The 19873-nt window shown below is 51.2% G+C and overlaps 1 protein-coding gene and 1 pseudogene across 3 annotated transcripts in view; both read left to right on the top strand.

The window, feature by feature from the left end:
* Window positions 1-410: 410 nt before the first annotated feature.
* LOC100731480 (glucocorticoid modulatory element-binding protein 1-like) lies at window positions 411-6440 on the top strand (annotated as a pseudogene).
* Window positions 6441-7394: 954 nt separating this feature from the next.
* The window catches only part of Togaram2 (TOG array regulator of axonemal microtubules 2), a 55568-nt gene continuing 43089 nt past the window's right edge, over window positions 7395-19873 (top strand). Inside the window, exon 1 of one of the 3 annotated variants that reach the window (XM_003472884.4) lies at window positions 7395-7539. The gene's annotated coding sequence lies outside the window, so the exon portion shown is untranslated. Of the gene's footprint in view, window positions 7540-13899; window positions 14054-14159; window positions 14759-19873 lie in introns of those variants that run through there. The other 2 variants (XM_063230413.1, XM_063230412.1) reach the window with 2 other exon arrangements.

Genomic DNA, 19873 nt, shown 5'->3' with positions numbered 1-19873 from the left:
GTTGTTTCTTTGCTGATTCTCCCTGGCAGCTGGCAGGACCTTGGCCAGCGCATAGCGGGTGGGACCGCACTGAGAAGCCATTTATCTTCAGTTTCCTCATCAACAAAGTGAGGATAAGAGCAACCCAGAAGGTGGCTCCAAACATGAAATAACATAGTTTGCAGTGTGCTGGGGACAGCCCAGCATCGGCACTCAGAGATGTCATAAAACGAGTTGAAAACCATTTTCTTCCAATACTAGGTACATTGATCTCCCTTTCATCTATTTTCCAGTAAGGGCCTCTCGTTTTAATAATAGTTAGCTTTTTCCACAACACAGCAAATTCTAGACTTGCCTTCTATTTTAGCCGATTTTCTGTCACTCCTAAAACAATACCTCAACCTGCGTAGGTTAGGAAGAAAAGGAGTTTAATGTTGAGATACCCCATTAATGAGTCCATCAGGTGAGTAGATGAATGGATTCGGGAGAACAGGGCCCTAGTCACCTCTTAAAGGTCCCATGTGTTACATTGCATGATATCTCTGAGTGAGGATTGGTTTTCAAACATGCATTTAGGGATTGGGGTGAACCATGGTCAAGGTATAGTAGCTGCCTTGGCTTCTGGACTTACAGATGTGCTCTGCTGTTCTGAGGGTCAGCAGGTCACCCTGCTTCTCCACTTCCCAGCTGCCCTCCCTCCTCCTCCTTCCTGTCATCTGCCTTTGTCCTTCCCCTGACCATGTGGTTGCCATGAGGTCACCTTGGTCCCCCACACTCTGTCTTCCTCCTCCCACCTGGATGCACCCTAAGGAGAGTAGGCATTGGTGAATTCCGGGGAGCGCTCCTCTGTGTCTCCTCAGGGTCACGGTGAGCACACGGGCAGTGCTAGCTGTGCCTCTGGGGTGGAGGAGCTGGCTTCCCATGGTCCCAAGAGCTCTAGTGAAACCAGCATGCCCGTGGAATATCTGCTCCAGACGCTCACCTGAGAACATGCGACCCACTATTGTGGGGGAGATGAGGAACATCCACTTGTGTTTTTATCATAGTGTGTAACGAAGCGGTCCCAGGTGGACAAAGAGGTCCCAGGTGGATATTAGCTGAGCTCTGAGAGCGTTGCACGATTTGCCTTAAAGACCAGGGACACTTTTAGATCTAGTCGTAGCTCCATTTTGGTAAGGGATCACTGGTCTGAGAAGTTACGAGCAGGACGTGGGAGGGGGAAGAGGTTGCTAGAGCGGGGTCAGAGGCAGGGAATTCTGGGCTAGGTGGGCTCCTGTCCCCCGGGTGGGAGTTGGAAGCTGCAGTCTTTCTGTGCCCAGACTGGAGCCAAATGATCCCAGGAAAAAGAAGCCCAGGGAGAAGTGGGTCATTATCGTACATTGCCACTAGTGTTTATGTTCATGATGTTTTAGTGCACAAAAGTAAAAGTAGCAAACACAGAAACAGAGCTTAGCCACAGACAGTAGCTGTCTGACTTCAGGTGAAATACGGCCAGTGCATAAATGAGGGTCCCAGCGGGAGATGTTGTGGTATCTACTGAAGGAAATGAAGGAGAGGCCCCCAAAGACAGTGAAACCCTCATGATCTTGTGGTTACAGGCTGCACAACAGGGGATTTATGAGCTCGGGCTGGAGAACAATACAGCAGTTGTGGCGGTAGAAAGTGACAAAGGCACAAAATTGAAGAAGGGATTGATGTAAGTGCCATAGAAGCAAGCGAGAACATGGAAAATGCTCCACTGTCGGGGAGCAAAGCCATCTTCCTCCGGAAGAATCTGTGCGTCCAGGAATAAGTGTGACTGTGTCAAGTTCAGTGGTCAGCTGGTCAGCCCCAAGCATTCCCTTCATCTGGCTGCCAAGTCCATGCTGAAGGACAAAACGTGACCGGTTCCTTTGGGTGGAGCCATGCTCAGGAAAATGACGGACTCGGAGGACAGACTGATTTTCTTTTTTACTTATTTAAAGATTTAAAAAAACAGAATAGAAAAAAAGGGTAGAAATAATACAGAATTTCAGAAAAATAAACAGTAAGAAATCACTAGTTGATAAGTTACATCTTAGAAATAGTTGTTCAAGTCACAAAATTTTTTTTTTGTCTTTTTCGTTTTTTTTTTATCGGTACCAGGGATCAAACTCACGACTGCCTGCTTGCAAGGCAGGCGCTTATGCCGCTGAGCTAAATCCCCAGCCCCTCAAGTTACAAAATTAAAGCATACAAAGTCATATTCAAATAATGACACTGCAAACAGTTCTGCTCAATGATCCAACAAAAACTTAGTAATATGGTGATCAGTCCTACACACTTGTGTTTTATCTTAAAGAGGGTAAGATTAAACATAACAAAACAGAATAAAACAGTTCATAAAGAAACAATTTAAAGAAATAAGGATTTCAAAGCAAGTCCACTGGAGGTCTTCACAGTCTATCTTACTGTCTCTGGTTTTCTTCCAAATAGTTGTCCCCATCTTCACACACATTGAGCACATACTGCATATTATAGAACTAATCAAATCATCACAGGATGATTAAGCCTTTTTAGGTCTTTAAGACTTGACATTGGGGAAGTCAATAATGACTACCGTAATGTCTCTCATTCTCTGTAGTAGCTGTCCTTATCTTTACTTATGCTGAAATTACCTTAAGAGCCTAGACTAATATCACTCTGAACAGTGAATAACAGTATTGCTAGATTTTATATCACAATGCTACAGAATTAGCATTGGGTTTCTTAGTGTTTCTTCTTCTTCAGAGTATCTGTTCATTACATCGTGCATTATATAATCTGTTCCCATAAATAATTTAAAAAATTTCTCCCATGTGAGAATTTATACATATATATCTACCCTCTCTGTATTATAGGGAAAAACAGATCAAAACAAGACAACAAAACAAATTCCTAGAAAAGCATGCAATGAAAAAGACACATAAGACCACAATATTAGGTGATCTACCGTAGTTACTATGCTTTCTCTTGTTATTTTCAATAGACTTGTCCACATCATCAGGCTTAATATAGTTAAGCATAGCATTACATAGCTATTTTTTTTTTTTTTGATGCCAGGGATTGAACTCATGACCTCACACTTGCCAGGCAGGTGCTTAAGCCACTGAGCTAAATCCCCAGCCCTACATAGCTATTTTTATAAAAACACAACTTTGAAGACATTGTAGGACTTGAAAGTGGTTAATAATCAAAACCGGTATGGATGTCTTTTACATCTTGTCATCTTCAGAGTAGTTGCCTCTACTCTTAGACTTGATACTATCAAGCATACCAAATTTGAATAAAATCAGTCAAGGCAAAACAGTGGTCTAACAAACCAGCTTCGAATAAGATCAGTCATAGTAAGACACTGTAAGTAATACAGGACTTCAGTGTAAGTTAATAGGAAATTAAGGATAGTTACCATGGTATAACCTATTTTGGGGTTAGCTGTTTGTGCCCTCAAATCTAATATGAGTACACAGACCGGAACAAAATATAATCAAGCTAAACAGAGTGATAAGACTACTGTGACTTTTAAATCCTGATACACTACTAACAATGTCCTCTGCCTTCATTTTTTAGACAGTTCCTCCCCTTTCCCTTTCTCAGGTGCTTTGTATATTTTGGGTCCCACTAGCTCTTTTAGTTTTTAGATTAGGGGGCCAACCCATTGTCTATCTGAGTGTTGCTAAACCTTTTTACCCCGGAGCTGTACTCCTTTGTGACTAAAGTCACAAAGATTTCCTTCCTTCCAGCTGTGTAGTTCTACACTGCCCAAAAGTGTCATAACTTTCCAATCTATCTGCGGCTGCTGGAAGAGTTGTCTCTATTTATCTCTGGTTTCCTGTCATATATAGCATTGTTTTCCCATCTTTGACTTTCAGTTTACTAACCCTCTTTCAGGTTGAGTATATTTCCTATTCAGAGCATCTCAATGGATCCTGCCTCCTAATCTACTCTGCCTGTTTCTTTTTTGTTAGTGTATCAAGGCTATCTATATTAAACATTATAGCTTACCATCTCTGCCTCATCTCTGCTATTCTATTTTTCTGCTATTATTTGTCCACTTTATTCCTTCATTCCATTGTCTGCCCTGTTCATTGAGGCCACTCTTTCACTGTTGCTGGAATCCTAGAATTTTTTCCTCTGTCTCTCTGGAATGTCCTTCAGTATTTTTTGTAGGGTTGGGTTGGTGGCCATGAACTCCCACAGTTCCTCCTTGCCTTGGAAATATCTTGTTTCTCCATTAATTTTGAGAGAGAGTTTTTCTGGGTACATCAGTCTTGGTTGGAGGTTATTTTCTTTCAGGGCCTGGACTATTGCCCCCCCAGGCTCTTCTCGATTTGAGAGTTTGTGTTGATAAGTCTGTCATTATTTTGATAATTTTTCCTTTGTAGGTAACCTGCTTCTTTTCTCTGGCTGCTTTTAATATTCTGTTCTTGTGATGGATTTCTGGAATCTTGATTATTATATGTCTGGGTATAGATCTGTTTTGGTTGTAGGTGGCTGGAGTTCTGTATGCCTCATTTATCTGGATATCATTTCTTTTTCCTATGCTTGGGAAATTTTCCTTAATTATATCTGTGAATAATCATTTATGATTACTCCTACTTCTTTGCTCACATTTTTTATTCTTAAGTTATAGGTCCTTTTGTTGTCTTCTAGCCTTTGAATTGTTTCTTTCTAGTTCCTTGTTATTAAGAGATCTTTTCTTTCACAATCACCCATCATAAATCTCTCTTCAAAGGGCTAACTTTAGTTTCTGTCAAGGCATTTTGCCAGTTTTCAGTGGAGTTTTTAGTTTCCTGGTAATCTCTTTGGATCTGTTTCATGTATTCTATGTTTTGTTTATATTCTTCACCGAAGGTTTCTCTTCCTTTTCTGGGTTCCTCCATTCTTCCATCTGTGTTTTCTTGAGAGGTGCTTAGCATTTCTTTAATTAATCTTTTTATATCTAGACTCACTTGGATCAGAATTACAGTTTTAAATTCATCTGTGAGGTCATGAAGGTATTTCTTTATGTCTGCTGATGCTATGTCTAATATTGCATGATGGTTGTACCTTGTGGATGTCACAGAGTTGTGACAGTTTTGTCCGTGGCTACTGGGTCCCAACCAGAGGTGTAGCTCAGGCCTAGCAGATTCCACCAATCCTCTCTGCACCAGGGGCAGCTGCCTGATGTCACTGTGGTGCTGGGCTCTGCCCAACTCTAAGATGTCCTCCAGCTAGCAACAGCAGCCTCGGGACCCACTCCCCCAGCACTCACTGGGAATCAATGCAGTTCTCCACCTTGGCTCCACTCCATGCTGCAACTCGTCCTCCCGCCAAGGGCTCGGGCCTCAACAACTCCCATTATTGGCAGCTGTGGCTTCAGCCCAACCTTGAATCGCCTGACTCCCAGCACAGTGTGGACCGGTCTCAGTGAGCGCGTAGGGCTTCAGCCTTCCACTCACGTTTTTCCTTCCTCCACGGAGGTAGATTCTAGCTTGATGTGGTTTTTCCACGTCTAGATCAGCATCCTGCCTCTTCAGAAAACTGTGCAGCACCTGGTTTCAGTGCCCAGGCGCATGGTCCTCTCCGACAGACTGATTTTCACCAACACAACCAAGTGTGCTCTGATTCTTGCAGAAACACCAAATCTGGTCTGATTAGCAGCGCAAGAGCCCCAGTGCCAGGACAGCAGACAAGTGTGGTGCTGACACCCCCTGAGGGACCTGGTGGCATCACACATGTGCAGAGGAGGTGAGGCTCCAGTGGAACGTGGCACCCATTGCTGCCTGAGTGGTCGTGGAGGATGGTGTGAAGAAAGACTCCGGGGATGTTTCAGAGGACTCTTCAGTGTTCTGGAAAGGAATAGCTATGCAGGGCTGCTGGAAGAGGTGGCTGGCAGTACCTTGTAGGTACTCAGGGGTGTTCAGCAGCAGCTCCTGGGCTCCCTTCCAGGTCGCTGATACTGCTGTCCTCAACAGTGTCCATGTGCACTGGCCTAATGGACGTGGTCAAGAAAGTTCTGGACAGCAGAGTGAACTGAGTGGAGCAGGGGAAGAGCTCTTTCTCTATACTCTGACAGGGCGCCTATCAGGTTCTGAGCAGAGGAGAAGTTAGAGGGTACACCAAGGCTGAATTGGACACTTGGAAAAGTGTTGGGTGTGTGATGGAAAAGCAACTCAGTTGTCCATGAGAAGATTTTTGTCCTGGACCAAGTACTGTAACGTCAAACTTGGGTCGCCAATTGGAAGAGGAAAAGAAGCAAGCCCAGGACCATCGGCCTGCGCCCTTGTCCTCCGTTCCAGTGGCAGCCCAGGTCACAGTCATCTCACCCGTCATCCCAGGAGCTCAGTCCTATTCCAGTAGCCACACTCAGCCAGGGCTCCAGCCCCGTGATTGCCAACACACAGCCTTCTGGCCTCATTGTTGGGAAAAAAATCCACAAAAACAAATACATTGGACCCAAACAGCCTTGCCTGGGAATCTAGCCTCTGCAGCTTCCTGACGTCTAGTCTCTGACGCCTGGCTTCCCTCCTAAGGTTCCTGCCTCTCCTGCAGAGTTACACAGAGCAATGCAGTGGCTGAAACATACAGCAGGTGCTCAATGAAGGCTATACTCCTCTCCCTGTACTGCCTTTTATATGCGTCTCCTAACAGACCCTCAGACATAGGCAGGGGAGATATTTTCATTCCCATTTCGGACGTGAGAATTGGGGTTCAGTGAACTGTAATGATTTGCATGAGGTCCAGGGGCCAGAGCTGGGTTTGGACCCTAGAAGTCCTGACCACATATAAAACTGCTACCACACTGGCCCTCCTGGGTCATCCTTGCCCTACTGGTACCAGTTGAGTGACCTTTCTGAGCCTCAGCTTCCTCATCTACAGGAAGGGATTGTAGGGGTCTGTACCCCAAGGTTTATCATGAGGGTAAGTAAGTGGGTGCCTAAGGGTTCAGAGTGGGGAACTCGAAGTGCTGGCCCCCACACCATAATACTGGGCCAGTGGAGGCACACGATCAGGGTCTGTTTTGGGTATTCTGGGGACTGTCCTCCAGATTCCAGGTGCCCTGCAGTTTAGTGTGAGGACAGGGGAGTTAGTCACCACCCACCTGGGTCAGGCCACTTTTCCCTGGTTCCGAGAGAGTGCTGTGTTAGAAACCTCAGCTGGCCTCCCTGGAGCCAGTCGCCTGCCTGTGAACACTCCACGTCCACAGCTGAGCTTGCGTCAGAACCGTCCCTGCATGTGGCTCTGCCTGTCCGCCTGCCCACGGCTCCGAGAGCACGCTCTTTACATTCAGGTGGTGACTGATGGACTCCAAAAATTGATTTATATCCATGGTAACTGTCACCCAGGCGAACAGTGAGAAACAAGACTCTTTTCTTTCCATTCATATCAGACAGAGCCAGGGCCCAGAAACCATGAGGCCCCGCTCTCCCTCTGGCCCACAGCCTTGGCTGGTCTCCTTCAGGACCGTGTGTGTGCGTCTGCCTCTTGCCTCTCCCTTGGGGAAGCCCCGGCTGGCGGCTTGAGCGTGAGCCTGCGTGGACAGCAAGCTTGGGGCTGCAGACCTGGAGACTGACTCCTTGGGTAAGGCCTGGAGATTCCAGAGGGCTCGTCCATCTCACCGGAGGGCTGGAGATGGCTTGGAGAGGCTTGTGTGTAATGAATGGTTGCCTGCAGTGTCTAGAGAAGGGGTTTGGGGAATGTGTGTGGGGCCCCAATCAACTTTCTCTTGGTGAGAAGATGTAATCTCTCTTTTGACCTTAAGGCTGGGTTTAGGTCTTTCCTGAGGTGTTTTTTTCTGGCTGATTTTTGGAGACACAGAAAGATGCAGATAGAGAAAGAGATAGATAGATAGAGAGAGAGAGAGAGAGAGAGAGAGAGAGAGAGAGAGGAGTTGAGTGTTGTGGCTGAGAATTTGATCTCCATTTTTGAAGAATACTTTTTCTGGGTGTGGAATTCTGGGTTGACCTTTTTCTTTCAATGTCTGAAAAATGTGGGAGTACTTTCCTGAGGCCTGCTTGGTTTCCGATGGGAAATCCACTGTTACTCCTCGTGCAGTCCTCTGGACAATGAGCCATTTCTCCAGCTGTTTTCATGACTTTGGTTTTACTTTTCCAAATATTGATGATGGTAGATGTTTTTCAGTATTGGAGACTGACGCTAGGAAGTTCTGAGCTACGCCTTCAGCCCTTTTGTAAAAAGATCTAGCCTGGCTTTGAACCTCCAATTCTCCTGCTGCAGCCTCTCAAGTAGCGGAATGTGCCATCCCAACTGGCCAGTTCCAGTACATCTTTTTTGTGTTTTTGTTTTTGAGACAGGATCTTGCGCTATAAACTCACTATGTAGCCCAAATTAACCTCAAACTCACAGCAATCCTCCTGCCTCAGCCTCCAAAGTACCAGAATTACAGGTGTGCGCCATCACATCCCGCTGTGATGGCATAGTTTAATGTGGATTGCTTGGGATCCAGTTTGTGGGTGTTCAGCTTCTTGAATCTGGAGATTAGTATCGTTTATCAAATTCAGAGTATTTTCAACGATATTTCTCTTGAATATCTTTTTCAACACCACATTTTCTCCTTTCCGTCTTGAATTCCAGTAAAGCAAATGTTAGTCTTTCATTGCAGTTTCATATGTCTCCGAGGCTCTATGCATTTCTTTTCAGTCTATACTTTGTCTGTTGTTCACACTGAGTGATTTCTACGGCTCCGTCTTCAAGTCCACTAATTTATGTTGCGTTGCCCATCTCAGCTGTGTTTTTCAGTTGTTCAATTTCCATCTATTTCTTTTTTGTATTTTTATTTATGTATTTTGCGCTGCAGATTGAAGCCAGGAGCTTCACACTAAAATAGATCCCCCCTCTGTCTTTATTCTTTTTTTCTTTTGGGACAGGGTTTCACTGTGTGGTTCAGGCTGGGTTTTAACTCACTTTGTAGCCCAGACTGGTCTCGAACCCCCAGTGATCCTCCTGCCTTAGCCTCTTGCGTACTGAGATGACAGGTGTGTGTAATCACCAGGCCCGGCGGCTACTCTTTTTATTTTGAGAAAGGGCCTTGCTAACTTACTCAGAATGGGCTCCAATTTGTATTCTCCTGCTCCAGCCTCCCAGAGAGCTGGGGTTATGGACATGTGCACTCACACCCAGTTATATCCTCAACTTTTTGGTGTGATTCTTTTTTCCAAAATGTTTCAAGCACATTCATAAAACACTTTCATGATACATTTCTCAGCACCCTTAGGACACTGCCCCACGCTATGGGTCGGCCCCCCAAATGCATTTTCTTTGCATATTCTTAACAAGTGTTTCATTTGATCTGAGCCAAAAGGCCGAAAGCAGTTCAGTATGTGTTTCAAACCGTTTTGTTCTTGTGGGTGTTTCTCGGAGGCAGTGTCCCTGAGCGGCCGAGGGTGGCCTTGAATCCATTGCTCTCCTGCCTCATTCTCCTGCCTGCTGGGATCACAGGCATGTGCCACCCTGCCTGGACATGCTGCAGATTTTTCTTTCTTTATTCATCCATATAGTATTTCTCGCCCTCCTTCCCTCCCATCCATCCATCCTGTCCCATCCCTTCCATTCATCTACCTCCCCTTCCGGGCCTTGCCTGTGTCCATTTTGCAGGGCACACCCCACGGGGGTGAGGGGTTGGCTGTCTTGGGCGAAGCCCCTGACAGGCAGCACCAGCCTGAAATCAGCAGAATCAGAAGGCCTCAGCCCATGACCTGTCATAGCCAGTGATTTCCTGTGACCTCCTGGACTTCCATGTCCTCCTCCATGATGCGAAAGGTGTGGCTGGGTCTTTTCTGGCTTAGGCTTCATGTCGTATGCTGGTGTTTCCCAGGGAGCCAGTTAGTCTAGAGGGGGATGCCATCGGGGTGAGGCCTGTGCTGTGCCCGTAGCCAGGCTGGGGGGGTCCGCACCCCTGCTCTCACAGAAGACATGAACCTTTGGAGGATGGGGAGCCACAGTGTCACTTGTCCCCATTGTAAGTCTCTCCGCCTGGGGGTGTGGTATATGGAGGCTGCCAGCCCTTGTCCCCAGAATATAGGGCACTAGGGCTTTAAGAGACCTGGAGTTCAGCCTGTATTTGATTCTCTCATTCCACAAATGCGAGCCTGGGGAAGGGGGCTCCCTGCAGACTGCACAGGGAAATCAGTGGCCATCTCTCTTGGTCACCTGTCTTGGTCCTGTCACACGCTGATTATTCTTAGTCCAGACTCCCTGAGCCTAAGCCACGGGAACCTGAGACAGAGCAGGTGGAGGCCAGGCTGAGCAGTCCACTTTCCTGGGGTCCCCTGCGATGTCCCTGGTCACCAGCTATGGCTGGGACAGCCCTGGTTTACTTTGAGACGCTACCATCCAAGGGGGTCAGAGCTCCCTCGACCCACAATGCCCAGGGCCCGGACTCTGTGGATTGGAGCCAAGGTCTGGTCCTGGGGAAAGCCATTAGCAGTGTAGGGAATGAGCTCCGAGGCTCTAAACCATCCTCTCACTACGGCAGCCCGAGTGTGCCACTCTGCACACGCATCCTTGTCAACCGTGAGCCTGGCTGGGGCTGGCTAGAGCCACCCCATGAGCTCTCAGCCAAACTGTGTGGGGCTGGCAAGGTGGGGCAGGGCAGGTGGGCATGTGCAGCGGGGAAGTGTGGGAGCCAGAGTAGTGGAGGGGAGGCTGCTTTTAGCCAGTGGGTAAGCCCGGCCCCCTCCTGGTGGGAGAGTGGGGAGTTGTCCAGGGGCAGGAAGGGGTGTGGGAAAGGCTTCCAAGTAGGGGGGAAGGAAGGGGGTGAGCGAAGGCCAGCACAGAACCACACCTGCCCCCGGGTAGCCACCCAGAGCCCAGTGGAGGAAAAGGCCCAGCAGGCGAGGTGGCCACTCATGCAACCAGCCAAGAGGTCCAGCTGGCTTGCAGTGGGAGGGTGCCCAAGATGTCTATTCTTCCTGTCACAGAAGTAGCTTCTTCACTCTACAAATCCACAAAGGCCAAGAGGACCCTCAGTGATGGTGTTACTGAGGGGCCATGGTCAAAATGAGGTCACTTCCCACTGACCCCAAATTCTTCAGCATGGAAATGTTTCGGAGCTGTGGTGGATGAGAGCCGTCCTGTGAGGAGTTGGTGGGGCTGCTCATTGGCCGTCTTGTGGGGCTCCCGATCCTGTAACAGCTGCTAGGGGCTTTCGTTTCTTCCTTCCGTGAATCTACTCAAAGATTCTGAGGCTGGCCAGGCCTTGTGCCCCAAGCTGGATGTGTGCAAATGAGTCAGCTGTGGTCCTCGTTCCCAGGGACCTCACGGAGCAGTGAGGACCCAGATACAGAGCCAAGTGTGGTGACAGGAGCAGGGGGCGTGGCTGGGACAGGTGCATGCTGGGACTGGGCAATTGGAGGGAAGTTTAACAAAGGGGTTCATGGGTGTGGGGAGATTCTGAGAAACCACGGAGGTGGTCCAGCACCAGTGCTGGCACGCTGGGGTCTTTTCCTCCCCTGAGCTTGGCGGGGAAAGGCAGGGAACTCTAGCCCATAGAGTTCAGCTGCAGGCAGAGAAAGGCCAGCAATAAGGTCTCCAGCCCATAGACCTCTGCGAAGTGCTTGGATTACTGGGCAGCACAGGAGAGACACTGAGGCCCTGTGTTGGTCTCCTGGGGCTGCCATGCAAGCCCCATAGACCAGACATCTGAGAGCCACAGATCCTGCTGTCCCACAGTCCTGGTCCAGAGGGCCGAGTGTCCCCTCAAGGCATGAGGGAAGGGTGTTCCAGCCTTTCTCCTTACCCTGGCACTCAGTGCTTGAGTCAGCCTAACTTAGTGTCTCCCCATGTGTGTCTATGTCGCAATTCCCATTTTATAGAGGACACCGGTGGGATGAGGGGGGGCCACCCTACTGCAGTGTGACCTCCTCTTTACTGAGGACATCTGCAATGACCACGTTTCCAAATAAGGAATGGGAGGCTGGGGCACAGCATTCAGCCCTAACAAGCTCTGTCCTGGAAGATGGGTTGGGATTCATCATGGAGAACTAGGTACATAGGTGAGCATGGGGTACCCCTGAGTGTAGAGGAGATACCAAGTGTACCCAGAGCCAGAGAGCTGGCCACACATTTAGGGCCAGGGGATCCACGTGATATTTGATGGCCAAGGAGGCCCTTGTGACCTGGTCCTTCCCTGCCTACTCCTTTCCAGCAGGCCCCTTCGTCTTTGTGCCCTGCAGGCTCCGTGCCCCGGCATCCTTCCTCACCCGCCTGCCAGACGGGCCTCTTCCCAGGTGTGCCCACTCCCTCCGGGGTTCACCCAAGCTGGTGAAGCTTCTTTCTTTAGGAAAGAAGTCTGGTACATCCCCATAACCCCAGCTACTTAGGAAGCTGAGACATGAGGATGGCAGGTTCAAGATCAGCCTGGGCAGCTTAGCAAGACTGTCTCAAAATTTTAAAAAGAGGGGCAGGGCCGGAGGACATAGCTCATTCTAAGCCCCTGGGTTTGATCGTCAGTACCAGAAAAAGAAGGAAGAAAAGAAAGAAAGAAGAAAGAAGGAAAGAAAACAAAAACCTGAAAGTATTTCCTGTAGTACAAGAAATGATAGAAACGTCCAAGGCCTCGGGTTGAAGGGACTGGACAGAGGTGAGGTGAACCCCTAAAAGCCTGGCCCCCTTCCTGGCCAGCCCCTCCCTGTCCCATCCCCCCGGGCTTTAGGTCCCTGTCACAGCTCACTGTCAAGGCCACAGTCATCGTGTGCACCTGAATCTGGGCGAGTGCCTGCTGTATACTGGGGGCACCCTGAGTGTCTTCTCTTTCTTAAAATTTTGTGGTTTTGGGGGGGTTGAACCCCGGGGACCTAGAACTGTGCCGTATCCCCAGCTCTTTTGTTTTTGAGGCAGAGTCTTGCTAAATTACTAATTGGCCAGGCTAGGCTTACACCTGTGATTTCCCCCGCTTCAGCCTCTTGTGCTGGGATTACACTGACGTGTCCCACCTGTGGACTCCCTAGAGCCTTCTGTGGCTACGGGCTGAGAATCCAGGCTGGCTTCAGAGCCTGGGTTCTCCAGGACTGTGCAAGGTGCTGCCCCTTCTGCAGGCCGCGCAGGCCTGGGCAGGTGGTGGCACTGGGGGCGGGCTGTGCTCTCCCTGAGTCTCTGCACCTGGCACAGAGTGTGACCAGGAAGCCCTCGGGAAACCTCGATGGTCCCAGGACAGAACTTTGCAGTGAAGCAAGAGGCCACAGCCTGAATGGGAAGAGGGTGGAGCTGGGCTTGCTGATGCCTCCAGGGCTGAGCTGTGGCCTCCAGGCAGGGAACCCCAGGGGCCTGGCAGGGCATAGCTCCTGCCCTGGAGGTTAGGACAGGTGCTGGGGAAATGCACAGTCACCCTTGCTGACAGCGCCAAGGGACCCGGAGTCCTGCTCATCTCGTTCCCATCCTGTCTGGATTCTCACTGACAGTGCCTCTCACAAGCTGTGCAGCTTACAGATCTCCGTTTCCCCATCTGAGACTCGGCGTTTTGCATACTTCTTCCAATGCGATCCAGCGCCACACACAGGCATGTCTCCCCACCAGCCGCTGTCCAGGGTTTGGACAGGCCTGGTCCAGGGAGGAGAGGGAAGCGCAGCAACAGGAGGCCACCATGCCCGGGAAGGTGGACCTGGCCCCAGCTGCACTGCACCGCCTTCCTGGGCCCCTCGTGGGTGGTGCTCGCTGAAGCTGCTCCTTCCAGGCCTGGGGAGATCCCGGGGGGTGGGGTGGGGTGGTGGTTTGGCCTCAGCGGTGTCTCAGAAAAGAGGAGGGTGCCCAGGGTGCTATGCAGGGTGTGAGCCACTCAGCCACAGCCCCCCCAGAGCTGCCAGCAACCCCTCACCCCTTGTCTGCCAGCTCCTCTGTGAAGAACCCGGAAGGAGCTGAGTGAGGCTGCAGGAGTCATCACAGCCCTTGGGGCTTGGCTTAGAGGGTGAGGGCTTGAGGGGTGTAGGGAGAGGAGTGCAAACAGCTGTCTGAGGGGACCTTGCAGGGCAGGGCTCCTGTCCCAGCCCAGGCTCCAGGGGGAAAGCACTCAGCCTGCCAAGCTTTACCTTTTCTGGAAGCTGAGCAGAGGAGCCTGGCTGGGGAGGAGGCTTTACGCTAGGTGAGTGTTTGCGGGGAAGTGGATGGCTGCCTCTGTGCTGGACAAATCCCAAGGCTGCCCCAGAGACCCATTTAAGGCTGACAGCAACCCTTGCTGCCGGTTATTATTATAACCCATTTCATAGACGAGAAACAGAGGCTGAGAAAGGTTAAGTACTGGCCGGAGAGGGCCTAGTGTTGGACCTGGCCCTGTCTGGCTGCTCGGCCTGCACACATTTCTGTCTTTTGGAGCAGTATGAGGGCAGAGCCAGGCTGGATCCAGAGGTCTCCCAGCTGGGTGTCACTTGCCCACAGCCCCTGCCCCGTGCCAGTCTGTGCTCAGCACTCCAAGTGCCTGATGGTCCCTGTGGTGGGACCTGGCAGTGCCCAGAGCTGGGGAGCCACGGGGGAAAGGAGCCCCAGGGGAAGCCTCCTGCTCCTTTCCTACTCCGGGACCTGGCTCCTTCTGCAGCCCAGAGCCGTTGCTATGCAGCTGTGTTTATTCAAGGCAGCCTTGCAGGGAGTAGGTGTGTGCCAGCCGCTGCTGTGCTGCCTGGCACCTGCAGAACAGGAAGCTGAGGCCGAGGGCTGAGGCTGGGCAGGGGCCAGGGTAGGCCAGGTGGAGGGTCCTGTCCTTGCCTCCTGGGACCAGCGGCAGCGTTTTGTCTGGAGAGACTGAGTGCACTGGATTCCTCCTGTGACAGGGGTTTGGCCTCTGGACAGAGAGGTGAGAGGCCATGGGTACACTCAGCTGTTGGGGAGTTAGGGGAGGCGGAGTGGGAGGGCAGTCAGGATTGCTGAGGCCCTCAGAGGGAGGGACCTGACCTGGATCAAGCACAAAGGGCCTTGGGAGAGGGAAGTCATCACCTCACCAGGTGGAGGCTGTGTGACTGCAGGGAGCCCCGGGCCCCTCTCTGGGCTTCATGTGTCAGTGCTAAAGGAAAAAGTTTGGACCTATCGCCCTCCGGGTGCTATAAGCCAAGGACAGTCAGGCTTCCCTGGGCTGCCCCTTCCCAGGCTGTGGCCTCCATCAGTGGGCAGTGCTCTCCGTCTGGGGAACCCCTGACTGCATCACAGGGCCCTGGGAGTGTGCAGAGGCACCATGCTTGGGGTTGGCTAAGCTGCACTGGCTAAGGTGCAGGCCCTGGGGAGGGTCTCGCTCTGGGTTTGAGTTCCGACATTGGCCTGTGTCATTCTTACTGGCTGTGTGCACGGGGGCCACTTGCCTCTCTGTATCTGTTTCCCATTTGTAAAGTGGGGGTTCAGTAAAGCCGACCTCAGAGCTGGCACGTGAACAGGGACCTGGGCGTGCTGAGCAGAACGCCCTGTCAGCGCTGTGATTATCCCAGTAGAGACCATCCTGCTCTTTTCCAAGGGAGATTTTAGTCAGCCACCTCTGTGGGCCAAGGCCACGTTGGTGGGGACCTGACTGGGCTCCTTCCTGGGGACCCAGTGGGGAGGCCTGGGCTGTGCTACACAGTGCCTTGGTGAGGGGTAGCAGGCAGACCAGTGCCTGGCCCCGCTGGGACCCAGGATTGGTTCCTGAGCCAGGGGGCCACATATTGCTGTCCCCCCTCCTAGGGGCTCCCAGGATTGGGGAGCCTGGGTTGCAGATTTGAGGGCGGGAGCTGTCACCTTGCCTCCCCCTCCCCCTCCCTTGAAGGCACGTAATGAGCTGTGCAAGGTGCGTGGGCAGTTTGCAGAATAATTCTAAAGTGACTGTGTGGCCACCACCTATGTCAGGACACAGACACCCTGGCAGATCACAGAGCCCGCCCCCGGGCCCCTTCCTTGTCCTTTCCCTGAGGTGACTCTTTTTCCTGGTTCTCCCTTGGTTTTCTCTAGGTTTCTATCCATGTATGCGTTTCTAAGCACTCAGGCTCTTTTGTTTTGCTTTCCTTGAACTTAACCTAAGTGGAATCCTGCCCTGTAGTCCTTCGGGTCTGGCTTCTTTTGCTTAAGATCTTGCCATGGGCATCTGTGGTGTTCTATTAGGGCAGCGTGGTTTTTCTTGTTGTGTCACAGCATGAGCACAACCCACGTGTGCTCCGTGTCTCTGGTGGCCTTCAGCGTGTTTCCAGATTTGGGCTTCTCTCCTTGCAGCGGCTGGGATCTTCCTTGGGCTCTTTCCTGCATCACGTGTATAAGACTTTCGCAAGAGTGGATGCCGGGAGACCGGTGGCTGGGTGTACGGTCTGTTCATCTTCAGGCTCATTGCAGAAAGTCAGATGAGTCCCAGGCGGTGGTGCCCATGTTCCCCTCTCCTGCCGGTCACCATGGGGATCCCCTGTGCTCTGCTCGTCTCAACTTGCCCTGGGTTTTGGAGAGCAGCGATTGCATCTTCCTGGGCACCCACCCTCAGACTGCCTTCCTCCACACTTCCCTGAGTTTGGGGCAACTCCTTTCCTCTGCTCTCTGCTGCCTCACCCCTCATTGGGCTCCTGCTTTGACTCCTATTGTTCTCTCTGCCCCCCCCCCCCGTTTTTCTGTCTCTCTCTCCATTCTCCTTGGGAACTCAGGAGCCCGATGTTCCTTCTCTGTCACTGATCTTCGAGCTGCAGAGCTGGGTCCAGAGCAGCTGTCGGAGGTCTGAGATTTCTACCTCATCTCTGTTTTGAGATCTCTGGTTCTTGGCCTCACTCACGCGTCTGCTGGGCTTCAGATTTCCCATAAAACAAGGACAGAAGAAAAGGATCCTCCAAGGAAGCCAGCTTGGTGTCCCAGGTGAAGCCTAGCAGGCATCCTGGAGAGGCACATGCCTGGCCCTGGCTCGTCCTCAGGGAGTTGACGTTCCTGTGGGCCTTTGGAAGGACAGGGCTGGGGTCTGGCGTCCTCTGAGCTTGCTGTGGGGAGCTTGGTCATGAATCCTGTCCTGGATTGTGACTGTCATTCAGGTGCTAGAATCATGATCAAAATTACTTTACCAAGGTCTTAATTGGAAATGGTGTTTTGTCTGTCCCTGGTCCCTTCTGATCGTGCAGTGTCTGTAAGTGTTCGTAGGCTACAGTTTGAAGCTGTGAACCCTGCTGTTGGTGCAGTCCTGGACAGGACCAGCTGTACAGGCACTGTGGTGACCAGGTGGTGGGGAGCTGGGGAAGCAGCCTTTCTCCCAGCCCCGTTGAGGACCTGCCAGTGGTAGCCTGTGTGATGCCTGCAGGCATGGATGCCTGGAAGGGAGAGGCATTGGCTCCTGACGGTCTTAGGTATGTTTTAATAACCTAACGCTGTGTCATCCCCAAAGTCACCCGTTGGAGCCCTAACTCTCAATTTGTTGGTCTTATGGGGTTGATGGGTTTTAGATGATCATGAAGGGGGAGCCCCATGGCAGGATTGTGTCCCCATCAGACAAGACCAGTGAGCTTGCTTTCTCGGCTGTGTGAAGACACTGTGAGAAGGCAGCCATCCAAAACCCAACCATGAAAGAATCTCTCAACGAACAGAACCATCTAGAACACTGACCTTGAACCTCCAGTCTTCAGAAGCCTGGTCTGTGTATTTTGTTTTAGCAGCCTGAACAGACTTGTCCTGCTCGTGATGCAGGCTCCCCGGGCCCCTGGTTAACGCCTCCTTTACATTGAGGGGTTTAACTGACCTCAGTCCCCCGTCCAGTTTGTCGCTCATACAGCTCCTTTTGTGAATTAGAAAAAGATGTGTCACTTCTCAGAAGGAGACTGTAATAAACGTACAAGCCTGTAACATCTGCAGCGTGAGTGGCATCCCTTGATTATTGTGCCCTTGGGCTGTGCGTGACATAGACAATAAAACATGGCAGCCCGGCTTGTCACTTATGTTTGTTCCTTTTCAAAAACAGTCTAAGGGCGTTTTCCTCACCCACAGGCTTGCCCACACTGGTTAGCTGATGATTCTCTTATCAGCATCCCCCGTTAGGTGGGTGGGTGGGGCTGTACCAATGCTATGGCCCAGAACATACACGTGTGCAGCCCTCCTTGTCCCCTTCCTGTCCACCCACTTCCTCTCCCCTCCCCCTGCTTTTGGACATGGACAGTCACATTCCCCTGCTACTTCAGCCTCATAACCACTCGCCCTGGCCAGTGCTGGGCAGGCATTACCGTGTTAACTGCCTCCATAGAGACTGGCCTTGGAGCCTTTCCCAGCGAGGTGGCACTTGACCCGCGGTTCTGAGTATCCTGCCCACCCTGCCTTCTGTCTCTGAGCCACACACCCAGCTCTTTGTTTTTCTTTTTCAGACAGGGTCTTGATAAATTGCACAGGGCATCCTCTGCAACCCCTCCTGCCTCAGCCTCTTGACTGGCTGGGCTTACGAGTGTGCACCACCATGCAGGGCTTGGGGGCTGGTGCTTCTTGGAGGGCAGTCTCAGCTTTGTTTCTTTTCTGCTTGAAACCCGAGTCACTTCTGTCACCCTGCTTCATTCTTGTACTGTTTGCTGTGGAGTCTCTGCAGCCACAGCCTTAATGGGAGGAGTAGACAACAGCCACTCACCGCAGTTCGCTCTGTCCCTTAGCTGAGAAACCGAGTCCAAGTAGAGGAGGTGGCTGTTTGTGGGCAGTGCAGAGTGTGGACAAAGTCCTGGTCACAAGGATCTGCTGGCTTTCGTAGCCCTTTAGGCGGGTGGCTGGCTGTTCTAACTGGGAGAGGAACACCTTAGAGTGAGGTACTCGGTGGTGTTCATGCTAAACCCGAAAGCCCTGCCTGCAGCTGTGCTGGAATTCCTGATTCTGCCTTTTATATGGGACATGGATCTTTGAGCGCCACCAGGCTCTGGTCTGAGCACTCTGCCCAGGGCTCACACACAGGATGTACTTGGTTATCCAGAAGCAACCTTGGCCACCTCCTCATGGGCCAATTCCTGGAGCACCCTGTTCTGTAGACCCCGTAGGAAAGTGATGGCAAACCTTTAGGGCATTCAGTGATACAAACAACCCACTGTAGCATGCGTGCCAAAGGTTTGCCACCATTGCTGTAGGGCCTGAGGGGTCAGAGTTGCACCCAGCAGGATTCTGCTTGGTGAGGCGCTTTGGCAGGTATTGAGGTGGCTCTGGACTCCTTTCTGCACTGATGGTGTCCCCAAGCACCTGGGGAATTGGGGCTACCTTAGCTTGTTGACACACTGACTTTGAGAAAGCTGTAAGTGATGGCAGGTTGTCCAGAGGGCCTATCACTGTACTGCAGTATCAATGGCTGTGGAATCCTCTGCAGGTTTAGGCAGCTCTAAATCGTCTCATTAGCCTCCCAGAGAGGGAGTACTGAGCCACACCCCCAGCCCTAATATTGCTTTCCTATCTATAACTTTCATAGCTATAGGTGGCAGGTTGGACCTCATGACCTGATCTTTCATGATCAAGAGTGTCAGCAAAGCCCAACCATGACCATGGAGTCCAAAGCCCTGGACTCCAGTGTATTGCTTTAGTTCACCATGGAACCTTCCTGCTGAGCCTTACTGACTGCAGGAGCCTCTTCCCTAGCTGCTGAGGCTGGGGTTTGGTTCCTGTGGAATAAAACCTTCCACCACCTTGCTTGGGAGCAGCACTGGGTCTCACATTCACAGCTGCTTTTGCTACCAGGTGGCCAAAATATTTTAATCCCAGTAATCACCAGACATAGGGTTGCCTGAGGACAGTTCTGTTCGGTCAGAGAACGCAAGTGGCTTGAGGTCCTAAGCAGGGAGACTGGAACAAGACTGGGCCAGGACTGGGCTAGGCTGAGTACCACCTGTTTGGCCAGAGGGTTGCTAGGTGCTGCCATGTCTTCTGGGGCCAGTTGAGTGTTGGATCAGGCTGGCTGTCAGGCAAGGACAGGCTTCTCAATCCTGAGTTGGAATCTGTTGCTCAGCAAGAGGGACTTGACACAGTACCCCAACCT

Source organism: Cavia porcellus, unplaced genomic scaffold, assembly GCF_034190915.1.
Source record: "Cavia porcellus strain 051 isolate PalLab524CR breed Dunkin Hartley unplaced genomic scaffold, mCavPor4.1 scaffold_1, whole genome shotgun sequence".
NCBI lineage: Eukaryota > Metazoa > Chordata > Mammalia > Rodentia > Caviidae > Cavia > Cavia porcellus.
This window is presented reverse-complemented; position numbering and strand designations above follow the sequence as displayed.